This window comes from Arachis ipaensis, chromosome B10 (assembly GCF_000816755.2).
Source record: "Arachis ipaensis cultivar K30076 chromosome B10, Araip1.1, whole genome shotgun sequence".
NCBI lineage: Eukaryota > Viridiplantae > Streptophyta > Magnoliopsida > Fabales > Fabaceae > Arachis > Arachis ipaensis.
In genome coordinates this window covers 85,251,203-85,262,500 of record NC_029794.2, presented here as the reverse complement: position 1 = coordinate 85,262,500, position 11,298 = coordinate 85,251,203, and positions in this window count along the sequence as shown.

Below are 11,298 nucleotides of genomic sequence, written 5' to 3'. Positions count from 1 at the left end.
AACATCCGGGGATTCGATTTTATATATAATATATCATAGTTGTTCTGACGCTAGGTGACGCGACCGCGTGCTCCATGCGGCCGCGTCGCAGTGACGAAAAACCAGCGTGGCAGATTTCGCAACTAGCGATTTCTGGGCTGTTTCTGACCCAATTTTCGGCCCAGAAAGCACAGATTGGAGGCTATAAAGTGGTGGAATGCATCCATTCATAAAAGAGCTTTCATATTCACAATTTTAGGAGTAGATGTAGTTTTTAGACAGAGAGGTTCACTCCTCTCTCTTAGGATTATGATTTAGGACTTTTCTTAGTTTTAGGAGTGACTCTCAATCCCAGGTTCAATGTTTCTTTTATTTCTTTTCTCAATTTTAATTTATGAATGTCCATGTCAGATTTAAGTTCTTTTGTGAATGCAATTCGAGGTATTTTCAGATTTAATTTTGCTTTGCTTCATTTATAAATACTTTTAATTTAATTTAGATATTTTCTTCCTTTTGGCTTGGGTCAAGTGATTGGTAACACTTAAGTTATCAAACTCAGCAAGTGATTAAAATTGGCAGATTCTGATTGAACTAGGATTGCTCTAAAGCTAGTCTCTCCACAGGAGTTGACTAGGACTTGAGAATCAAGCTAATCAGTCCACTTGATTTACCTTCATAGTTAGAGGTTAACAAAGTGGGATTAAAACCCAATTCTCTTCACACCTGATAAGGATAACTAAGATAGGAATTCCACTTTCTCATACCTTGCCAAAAATTTATTTTATAGTTATTTATTTATTTTACTTGTCATTCAACTAACTTTTTACCTTAATCCAAAACCCCAATTTACAACTCATAACCAATAGTAAGAACACCTCCCTGCAATTCCTTGAGAAGACGACCCGAGGTTTGAATACTTCAGTTATCAATTTATTTAGGGGTTTGTTACTTGTGACAACCACAACGTTTGTAAGAAAGGTTGATTGCTTGGTTTAGTAACTATACTTACAACGAGAGTTTATTATAACTTCTAAACCATCAATCTTCAGTTCTTCAGTGTTCCCATGGAAATCATTGTGGTGGGGGGGGGTTTGTGTTATGCATGTATTGGACTTGCTCAGGCTGCTGCTCTTTATTGTATGCCTCAAAGCTTTCTTCATTTTGACCCCATGCATTTGGAGTTTGGCTTGTTGTACTTATTATTGCCAATTGAAGTCCATCTATCATTCTTGTCATCATTTTCATCTGCTGTTGGATTTGTTGGTGCATCAACTTGTTCTGGGCTAGGATGGCACCACACCCTCAAGCTCAAATACACCTCTCTTTGGAGTTACTTGTATCTCTGAGGAGTAGAAGTACTAATTGTCAGCCACCATATCTATGAGATTATGTGCCTTCTCTGGAGTTTTCATCATTTGAAGTGACCCTCCTGAAGAGTAGTCCAATGCTTTTCTTGCTTTCATGGAGAGACCTTCATAGAAGTTCTAGAGCTTCACTCACTCACTAAACATATCCGAAGAACATCTTCTAATTAGTGCCTTGTATTTCTCCCAGGCCTCATATAAGGATTCTCCCTCCAATTGTCCGAAAGTTTGCACCTCAGTTTTGAGCCTGATGATTCTTTGAGGGGGGTAGAACTTGGCTAAGAATCTGCTAACCAAGTCATCCCAGTTTGTGATGCTTTCCGTTGGGAAGGTTTCCAACCATTGAGTTGCTTTATCCCTTAGAGAAAAGGGGAATAGGCTTATAGATGTCTGGGTGTACTTCATTAGTTTTGACAGTGTCACATATCCTCAGGAAGACGGATGAGTGTTGATTTGGGTCCTCCGAAGCACTTTCTCCATACTGACAATTGTTCTGAACCAAAGTAATGAGCTGAGGTTTGAGCTCAAAATTGTTGGCATGTACATTAGGAGTCTTTATACTACTCCCACAATTCCTAGGATTAGGAATGGTATAGGAGGCTAACACCCTCTTGGCAGGTTGGCCATTGTTGTTAGCCACCCCTTCATTATGTATCTCATCCTCCATGACTTGATCCAAGTCCTCCTCTGAGTCTTCTTCACCAACAACTCTCTTCCCCCTAGCTTCTCTTTTCAGTCTCAAAAAAAGTTCTCTCTGTTTCAGAATCAAAGGAAGTTGATGTTGTCTTTCTCCCTCCTGGCATACACAACACAAAAACAGACCAAAAGCAAAGTAGAACACTCTATTTCTAGACTGATGTTAAAGTTAGCTGACAAAAAGTATCAAACGGTTAGTGTGCTTTAAAGAAAACAAAACTAAAATGCTTAATCTAGACTATCACCCATTTAATCATTGTTAATCTGAATCAATCTCTGACAATAGCGCTAAAAACTTGATGAGTGGAAATTTACACAGCACAAATTCCTTCGACAAGTGTACCAAATCGTCAAGTAATAACTTACTTTTGAGGGAGGTCGATCCCATAAGGATTGATGGATTAAGCAACTTTACTTAGGTGATTTATCTAGTCAAGCTAATAGTTGATGATTTTCGTGAAATTAAATTAATAGAATTTAATTACTGGAAATTAAAGTGCTGAAAGTAAATTGTGAAATGTAAATGGCGAAAACTTAAATGGCAAGAAACTAAAGAACAGAAACTTAAATGGCAAGAAATTAAAAGTGCTGAAACTTAAATGACAAGAAAGTAAAATCAAGAATATAAATGACAATAAAAGGTAAATTGCATGAAATGTAAATGGGTTTTGGGAGCTGGGAATCAAAGAAAGAAGAAAACTCAAAGCAATTAAAGTGAAGAATAAATAAGGGAGAGATTCATTAGGGATTGGAGATATCATAATCCATCATGAATCAATGTGTCTCAACTTCATTCTCAATAATATGAAGTAGATCTATGGCGGATTGTAATTAATTGAGTCCCAATTCCTTGGCAACCCAATTTCTCTTAACACAATCAATTTGCCAATTCCTTGATCTAATTGTCATGAGAAGAGGTTAAGTTCAATTCTCTTATCCATAAGCCACACAAGTTCTCAGGATATCAATTCAAACCAGGAATGTATTGATCAAGAGAGTTATGAGAGAAAGATCTTCAAACTAATTTCTATAATTCCCCTTTTGAGGCTCACATAGAAATTCAATGGATCTAAACCCCTTTCAGGTAGTGAATAGATCTATTAAGCACGGAAGTTATCTCTTAGCTATAACAAGCGGATTGAGAAGAAGAAGAAGTTCATTCATTCATTAGAATTACAACAGAGCTCCTCCCCCTAATGGTGTGGGGTTTAGTTCATCATTGCTCTGAAAATTCAAAGAGAAAAGAAAGGTAAATCAAAAGTAAACTAAAATGCAGAAAGGAAATCCTAATTCGGATCCTTTCTGTAAGAGTTTGTAATCCGCTTTTTCTAGTTTGAAACTCTTCCTATATATACTACTTGTGTGATCTTCAAATGAGTCTTCAAGTACTTGGATATGGGCTTTGGCCTTAGTTGAAGTAGTTAGCAAACTCTTTGGACTTTTCTCAGCTTTCTGGAAGGTATTAGTTGATGCAGCACTAACGTTAGTGAGGACGTTAGTGTGGATAACACTCTGTACATTGCATGGCTCGCTGACGTTAGTACTGGCATTAGTGGCATTAACGTGGCCACTAACGCAGCTCTTCTTTACTTTGCCCACGTTAGTGCTGGCGTTAGTGGCATTAACCTGGCCACTAACGCAGCTCTTCCTTGGAGCCTTGGATTTGTGTCGCTCACGTTAGTGGCACTAACTTGGCCACTAACGCAGCTCTTCCTTGGAGTCTTGGAGTTGTCACTCATGTTAGTGCTGGCGTTAGTGGCACTAACTTGGCTACTAACGCAGCCCTTGCTTGGTCCCTCCACATTAACACTAGCGTTAGTGGCACTAACTTGGCCACTAACGCCACTCCTCCTCGAATGCTGGCGTTGACACTAGTGTTAGTGGCGTTAATGATGACTTGGATCATCTACCTCTTTCTCTTAACTAAAAGGACCATAGAGTTAGTAAATTCTCATTCAATTGATGCAATTACTTGAACTAATTGATGAATTTTATGGTATATTGCTTTGAAAGGGATCTTGTTTGAATTTCAGGTGAAAATAGCAACAAAAGATGAAGAAATCAAGAAAAATAAGCTGGGCGTGTGTATTGGGCATGCCACTTGATGCAAACGCCAACAATTTGAATGGGCATGGCACGCCAGCTATAGGGCGTGGCACGCCAGTTAGCAACTCCAGAGGAGAGCCCATGATGAATTACAATGGGCGTGGCATGCCAAGGCTAGGCGTGGCACGCCAGCTATCAATCCCAGAGAGAGTCCATGAAGCCTTCAATGGGCGTGGCATGCCAAGGAGATGAACCACAAGGGGGCGTGGCATGCCAGTTATCTTTTCTAGAGAAGGGAATCCAAGCTTTACTATGGGCGTGGCACGCCAAGGCCAGGCGTGATACACCAAATACAAATTCCAGAAAAGGATCCTTGAAGACTTATAAAAGGGCGTGGCATGCCAACCCCATCATTCATAATGCGCGTGGTGATAAACCCCATTTGTAGGGTTTATCTTATGCTTCATTTAAGGGATTTTATCACCTTTTACCCACATTTATTCAATGAAATAGCATGGTTTTGTAAATTCTCCTTTAATTGTGCTTAAGAGTGAACACATTCTTTTTAGGACTTAGAATAGCTAAATTTAATTCACCTTGATTCCATTAGATACCTTGATATGTTTGTTAAGTGATTTCAGATTTAGAAGGCAAAGATTGGATCAAGGGAATGAAGGAAAAGCATGTAAAAATGGAGAACTCATGAAGAAATGAGGGAATCGCAAAAGCTGTCAAGCCGACCTCTTCGCACTTAATCGACCAGAACTTGAGCTACAAAGGTCCAAATGATGTTGCGTTGGAAAGATAACATCCAGGGCTTCAAAACAATATAAGATTTGTCATAGTTGCTACACGTATGGTGACGCGTACGCGCACTGTACGCACACGTGTTGTTGCTGCCATATGATCCACTTAAAGCAATACGTGGCCAGCGAATTCTAAAGCCTTGTGGGCCCAATCCAACTCATTTCTGATGCTATTTGACCCAAGGATTGAAGAGGGATGAGACATCTAGTCATTAGTTTAGTTTTAGTTTAGTTTTATGAGTCTTTAGTTAGTTTCTAGAGAGAGAAGCTCTCTCTTCTCTCTAGAATTAGGAGTAGGTTAGATCTAGATTAGGAACTCTTAGATCTAGGTTAATTTCATGCTTTCATTTACTTTTCCTTTTGCAATTCTTCTTCTTCTACATCTCTTCTCTCTAGTTTAGCATTTAATTCTTGTAATTCCCTACTTTTATGTTGATGCACTTTTGTTCTTCCATTTTCCTTTAATGCAATTTATGATTCATGTTCCTTTATTGTTGATTTGATTTGTTGTTGTTTAATTCCTTACAATTGAGTAGTGTAGATTTACTTTCCTTGCACTTTTTACTATGCTTTCCTTTTATGCCTTCCAAGTGTTTGATAAAATGCTTGGTTGGATTTTAGAGTAGAATTTTAGTGCTCTTGGCTTGGGAAGGTAACTCAGGAACTCTTGAGTTGCTAATGTCCAAGTGATTGACGATTGGGAGCCATTAAATCTAGATCTCACTAATTGATTTGGTGGAGAACTAGGACTTATGGACTTGGATTGATATAGCTCACTTGACTTTCCTCTACTATTAGTTAGGAGTTAACTTAGTGGGATTGATCCTTGCCAATTATTATGTTGTGGTTAGTGATTAGGATAGAGATCCTTGACCACCAAACTTTGCCAAGACCTTTTTAGCTATTAGTTTACTTCCTTGTCATTTATCTTTCATGTCTCTTATCAAAAACCACAAAACATACCTCATAACCAATAACAGGACACTTTGTTGCAATTCCTATGGAGAATGACCCGAGGTTCAATACTTCGATTTATAAATTTAGGGGTTTGTACTTGTGACAACTAAATTTTTGTATGAAAGGATTATTGTTGGTTTAGAAACTATATTGCAACGAGAATTTATTGTGAATTCTAAACCACACAAAAGTCCTCTCGTCAAAATGGCGCCGTTGCCGGGGATTTACAATGGTGTTGTGTTATTGGTTATTGTATATATGTGAATATTGTGAATATGTTTGCCTTTTGCTTCTTTGTTAGTTCTTGCTAGTTTTAGGATTTGGTTTTCTATATGCCATTAGCTTATATTGCTTTCTCACTTACATGCGTAGCTAACATGTAGTGAGAACCATACTCTTATTTGGCATTAGCCCCCGCCTATGCTCTATTTGGTTTGATACCTTTGTTGTAGGCTTAATTTTCTTTCTTTTTCTCTCCTTTTAGGTTGGCCACCAAGAAAGGGAAAAAAGGAAAAGCTTTTAAATGGGACAACAAACAAGTCATCCGCCTAACCTTTCAAAGAAGCTCATCAATTGTAGCAACCCATCCACCTTGCTCTTCTTTGCATGCACCGAGGACGGTGCAATCTTCAAGTGTGGGGAGGTCGTTTGACCGATCTCCATGGGTAACAATTTCCTTTTCAACACCAATTTTTTTTTATTTTTCTTCGTTAGATAGTTGTTGCATTGAATGATAGGTTGCATGTTAGTTAGAATTTGTACATATTTTTACCACTTCTTTCCTATTAGGACTACTTGGTTAGGGTGATGATTTCTTTTGAAAGAAAAATTGTTTTAGGGCACCCTACCAATTTGAAAAACTTTTCATTGAACTTGCTTGAAAGAATTTATTTTGGAACATGGTTTTTGAGTTAAGAACACAAGCTTGTGAGATTTGAGCCTAATGGTGTGGTTACATCTTATAACCACTTATTTTTCCTTCTTGTGTGCATTATTCTCTTTCTATGATTGCAATCCTTGATTTGTTCGATTCTTTATATCCATTATTTTGTGTATTCATGCATTTATATGATTGAGGCCATCATTTTATTTAGCTCACTTTCCCAAATAGCCTTACCTTTTATCTTCCATTGTTAGCCAATATGAGCCTATGATTGACCCACTTGTTCTTAATTTAGTACATTACAAGCCTTGAAGCGAAAAACAATAAATGTCCTCTATTTGGATCTTTGATTAGCTTAGGCTAGTGTGTGTGAGTATCATTCAAGTGTGGGAACCTTGGGACATTGGGAGAATAAAAGGGTAGTTTTGTATTTTTATTGAAATTATTGGGAATTGGGTACATGCTCATGTATTGATAAAATGTATAGACCTTATGCATTGATGTTCTTGTATATAGTTTATGAGAAAAAAAAAGAAAAAAAAGAAAAAGAAACAAAAAGAAGAGCATGGAAAAAAAATAGAAAGAGAAGAAAAAGAGAAAAAAGTAATAAAAAGGGGACAAAATGCCCCAAGTGAAGCTCAATAAAATCAATGCATAAGTGTTGTGAAATGAAAAGGAATACATGAGTATGTGAAAAAGTGAAAAATGGATAGTTAGGTTAGTTTTGAATTGTATAGGATGTCATAGGTTAGGTGGGAAGTTTAAGCTTATCAAAGATTCAAATTTCAAGCTCACTTGACCAAATATACATCCCTACCTTGACCCTAGCCCAATTACAACCTAAAGAAAAGACCTCATGATACTTGTATACATGCATGAAATATATGTTGATTGTTAGAAGAAAAACAAATCTTAGAAAGCATGATTAGGGGAGAATTGAGAGAATCGACCCTACACACTTGAGCGACTAGAGTGCAAACACTTCCGGTGAGGGTTCGATGCTCAATTCCTTGATTCCCGGCTTTCATGAGCATTCTTCTTGCAAGTCTACTTGAACTTTATTTTGATATTTAAATTGGCAGGATTCATGAGTCGTCATGGGACCTTAGCCCTACTTGTGCATGTATGTCTTGGATGATTGATTTATTTTTAACCAAGTAGGTAGAATCATTTTGCATTTAGTTGCATTCATATAGATAGTTGCATATAGGTAAGGTGCATTTAGTTAGATTTCATTGAATAAATGTTGATACCCTTTGCTCTCTCTTGGTTTAAGCATGAGGACATGCTTGGTTTAAGTGTGGGGAGGTTGATAAACCCCATTTGTAGGGTTTATCTTATGCTTCATTTAAGGGATTTTATCACCTTTTACCCACATTTATTCAATGAAATAGCATGGTTTTGTAAATTCTCCTTTAATTGTGCTTAAGAGTGAACACATGCTTTTTAGGACTTAGAATAGCTAAATTTAATTCACCTTGATTCCATTAGATGCCTTGATATGTTTGTTAAGTGATTTCAGATTTAGGAGGCAAAAATTGGATCAAGGGAATGAAGGAAAAGCATGTAAATATGGAGAACTCATGAAGAAATGAGGGAATCGCAAAAGCTGTCAAGCCGACCTCTTTGCACTTAATCGACCATAACTTGAGCTACAGAGGTCCAAATGATGCGGTTCCAATTGCGTTGGAAAGCTAACATCCGGAGCTTTGAAACGATATAAGATTTTTCATAGTTTCTACACGTATGGTGATGCGTATGTGCACTGTACTCACATGCATCGTTGCTGCCATATGATCCACTTAAAGCAATACGTGGCCAGCGAATTCTAAAGCCTTGTGAGCCCAATCCAACTCATTTTTGATGCTATTTGACCCAAGGATTGAAGAGGGATGAGACATCTATTCATTAGTTTAGTTTTATTTAGTTTTATGAGGCTTTAGTTAGTTTCTAGAGAGAGAAGCTCTATCTTCTCTCTAGAATTAGGAGTAGGTTATATCTAGATTAGGAACTCTTAGATCTAGGTTAATTTCACGCTTTGATTTACTTTTTCTTTTGTAATTCTTCTTCTTCTACATCTCTTCTCTCTAGTTTAGCATTTAATTCTTGTACTTAATGCAACCAAATTTTTGTATGAAATGATTATTGTTGGTTTAGAAACTATATTGCAACGAGAATTTATTGTGAATTCTAAACCACACAAAAGTCCTCTCGTCATGTGGCACGCCAGTACAACAGAGCAGAGGAGAATGGAGGAAGCATCAATATGGGCGTGCCACTTGAGACTTAAGGTGTGGCACGCCAAGTCAAAGAATCAATGGATGTGCCACTTGGTACTAGAGGCATGGCACGCCAAGCACATGAGCCTTCAATTTCACTATGGGCGTGCCACTTGGGTCTGAGCATGGCACGCCAGTTCATTTGACCAGAGAGGGTAAGTAAAGCTTTATCAAGGGCGTGGCACACCATATTGAAGGCGTGGAACACCAGCACAAGCCTTTAGTGAAGAAGATCAATGGGCGTGCCACTTGAGACTTTAGGCGTGGCACGCCAATCTTGCTCGCACCATGGGTGTGCCACTTGAATCTTGGGCATGGCACGCCAGCTTACTGAACCAGAGAGGAATAATCATGCCTTATTGAGGGCGTGGCACGCCAGACCTAGGCGTGGCACAGCAGACCTGGGCATGGCACGCCAGTGCTACTTTTCAGAGAAGAAAGATGAAGAGTTTAACAAGGGTGTGGCACACCACTACTGGGTGTGGCACGCCAATTATATTAACCAGAAGAGAAGAAGGAGGGCTTTGCTGAAGGCGTGGCATGCTAGATCTGGGCGTGCCACGCTAGTTCATTTGACCAGAAAGGAATATTACTTGGGCGTGCCACTTGAGTTTGAAGGCGTGGCACGCCAGGCTAGTTGAACAAAGGAGGCGTGCCACTGGCATGGCACGCCAAGGCAAGCTAAAGAGCTGGGTGTGGCACGCCGATCACACGCCGGTCACACGCCAGGCACATATCTCAATTTAATTAGTTTTTCCCTTTAAATTTCAATTGTAATTTTCTTTTCTTTTTTGGTAATTTTGACAGGAGTAGTATAAATACCCTTTAAAAGTACTGAAAAAGGGGTTGGTTGATTGGGTTGGCTAGTGGAAGGAATTAGTTTAGTTTTACTTCACTTCATCTTCTTCCATCTCTTGTACTTTTCTCTAAGCTATGAGTAGCTAAACTCCTTCTTATTGGGAGAGGCAGCTCTGTTGTACTTGATAGATTAATGATAGTGAATTTCTTCTTTTTTTCATCTCTCTTTAATTTGATAGAAGGAATTTCGTTTCTCATGTCTAGTATTCAATCATCTTGGGAAAGAGGTTGAATGCAAATTGGGTTTCATGGGAACCTTGGAAAAGGAAACATGGAACTATGCTTGGAATCCCTTCACACATTTGAGTAGATCTGGATTTTGGGATTGGATATGGTGACATGAAATCCACCCATTATTTGGATCTATGAGGATGTGTGGTATAATCAGGGACCAAGCTTATCTCTCTTCATGAGCAATTAGACCAAGAAATTGGCTGATTATCAATATTTGAGAGATTGAATCACCAAGGAATTAGGGTTCAATCAATCATGATTTCCAAGAGGTCAATGAGTTGCATGATTAAAGATGAGATGATCTAGTTTTGATCCAAAGAGAGAAATATCCCCTATTCCCAATGAATTTCCCTTATTCTTATCTTTTCTATTCTTTATAGTTTCTTTTAATTTCTGCTATCAACCCATTCCCCGTTTACAATTCAGTCATTTATGTTTCAGCAATTTACTTTCGTGCTCTTTATAATTCTGCACTTTACTGCTTTCCTTTATCTTTAAGTCATTTACAATTCTGTCATTTAGAATTCTGCACCCAAAAATTCTTCTTGATTAGCTTGACTAAATCACCCATTAACTAAAGCTGCTCAATCAATCAATCTCTGTGGGATTCGACCTCACTCTACAGTGAGTTATTACTTGACGATAATTTGGTATACTTGCCAAGGACGGATTCATTATAGTGGACTTAAAATCCATTCAATCAGTTAACGTGGCCCCTAACGCCACTCCTCCTTTAGAAGCTGGCGTTGATACTGGCATTAGTCGCACTAACTTGGCCAATAACGCCACTCTTCTCCTGCTTTCCTTTGCTTCTTTTTGGATGTCATCAATCAAACAATTGCATTAAAGTTTTACTATAATCACAAGATAATGCATCATTCATTGCATCAAGTAGTTATTTGCATTAATCTCATGAAAATATGTATAATTCACAATGTTGATTGAATCAAGACATGCATACATAACTCATCCAAATGCTTGCTTGTTAACTAAGAAAATCCATGAAACTAACCTAAAACATACTAAAAATGGGTTGAAAAGCCAGCCAAGATGCCATGGCATCAAAGTGTTTTATGACTTTTTCTATAAATGAAATGGTTTCTTTTGTCAGAAAAAAATAAAATATTCTTTTTGTCCTTAACGTTTACGAATTTTTTTAAAAATACTCTTAATATTTAATTTTACTCAATTTTATT